This window comes from Nothoprocta perdicaria, unplaced genomic scaffold, assembly GCF_003342845.1.
Source record: "Nothoprocta perdicaria isolate Ctin4 unplaced genomic scaffold, notPer1 scaffold_1, whole genome shotgun sequence".
Taxonomy (NCBI): domain Eukaryota; kingdom Metazoa; phylum Chordata; class Aves; order Tinamiformes; family Tinamidae; genus Nothoprocta; species Nothoprocta perdicaria.
Genome location: NW_020454093.1, coordinates 481,859 through 483,800, shown reverse-complemented (window position 1 = coordinate 483,800; position 1,942 = coordinate 481,859). Strand labels below are relative to the sequence as shown.

Sequence of the window (1,942 nt, the reverse complement as noted above, 5' to 3'; positions counted from 1 at the left end):
GAGGGAGCTGGCAGAACTGCTCGCCAAGCAACTCTCCATCATCTACCAGTGGTCCTGGTCAACTGAGGAGATCCCAGATGACTGGAAACTTGCTAATGAGACACCCATATACAAGAAGGGTCAGATGGAGGATCTGGGGATCAGGCCCAGGGGATCAGGCCCAACCAACATTGGCTCATCAAAGGCAGGTCCTGCCTAACCAACCCGATCTCCTTCTATGACCAGGTGGCCTGCTGAGTGGATGAGGGAAAGGCTGTGTGGTTGTCTTAGGCTTTAGTAAGGCCTTTGACACCATCTCCCACTGCATTCTCCTGGTAGCTCATGGAGAAACTGGTAGCTCATGGCTTACAGAGGTGGAGAAGCTGGTAGCTCATGGCTTACACAGATGGACTCTTTGCTGGGTGAAGAACTGACTGGATGGCTGGGCCCAGAATGGTGGTGAATGGAGTTAAATCTAGCTAGTGACTGATCATGAGCAAGGTTTCCCAGGGGTCAGTGTTGGGTCTGATGGACTTTAATATCTTTATCAATAATCTGGCTGAGGGGATTGAGTGCACCCTCAGCAAATTTGAAGACGACACCAAGCTGGAAGAAAGAGTAGATCTGCTTGTGGGTAGGAAAGTTCTACAGAGGGATGCGGACTGGCTGACTTGATGGGCTGAGACCAACTATATGAGGTTCAACAAGGCCAAGTGCCAAGTCTTGCATTTTGATCACAACAACCCCACAAAGTGCTACAGGATTGTGGCAGAGTGGCTGGAGAGCTGTGTGGCAGAAAAAGATCTGGGAATRATGATCGACAGCTGGCTGAACATGAGCCAGCAGTGTGCCCAGGTGGCCAAGAAGACTGATGTCCTCCTGGCTTGTATCAGGAATAGTGTAGCCAGAAGAACCAGGGAAGCAATCACCTCCCTGTACTTAGCACTGGTGAGGCTGCATCTTGAATTTTATATTGATTTTTGGTCCCCTCTCTGCAAGAAAGACATAGAGGTGCTGGAGCCTCAATTTGAAGAAGGGCAACAAGCGAAGGGGCTGGAGGATAGAACTTATGAAGAGTGGCTGAGGGAGCTGGGGTTATTTAGCCTGGAGAAGAGGAGGCTCATGGGCAACCTTATCGCTCACTACAACTACCTGAAAGGAGGTTGTAGTGAGGAGGAGTTTGGTCTCTTCTCCAAAATATCTACCAAAATGACAAGAGGAAATGGCCTCAGGTTGCGCCAAGGGAGATTCAGGTCAGACATTAGGAAGAATTTCTATACAGAAAGAGTGGTGAAGCATTAGAACAGGTTAACCAGGGAAGTGGTGGAGTCACCATCCACCCTGGCAGCTTTCAACAAACATGTAGATGAGGCACTTTGGGACATGGTTTGGTAGGCATGGTGTTGAAGGGTTTGCAGTTGGACTCCATCTTAAAGGCTGTTCCTAATCACAATGATTCTATGTGTGKGGGTTCTTTTCCTTCAGACATCAAGGTCTGGAAGCACAGAGATGAACTCCACTCAGCTCAGCTCAGCTCTGCCCTTAAATAATAGGACACTTCAGTATCTTTGTTTATATGACTGGGATGGTTCCTCTTCCCTGGTTTCAACTTTTAACTTCATGTGCTCCTACAGACCATATAAGCCAGTGAAATGTATGGCCTGAAGACCTTTAGTACAGAAATATGTTCCACACCATTTATTTTCATTAGTTTTATCGTACCATTTTATCACATTTCACATTTTTTTCTGAATTACACAGAAACTGATTTCTCTAAGGAAAGTTAAAACTTTTAACTTACCTTGCCTTTTACTGGACCTATGTTTATCATAAAAGCAGAGAAAAAGATTTTTTTTTTATGAGGACACTCCTTAATCAAAGGTGATTATCTGGAAAAGATAAGACAGTTCATATTATATGACAGATTAGGCCTGACTAACTCCCCCTAAGTCAAAAAGAAAAG

General features: G+C 45.7%; 1 pseudogene; it reads left to right on the top strand.

Moving 5' to 3' along the window:
* Positions 1–672: 672 nt before the first annotated feature.
* On the top strand, positions 673–1,374 carry LOC112943956 (annotated as a pseudogene).
* The last annotated feature ends 568 nt before the right edge of the window (positions 1,375–1,942 follow it).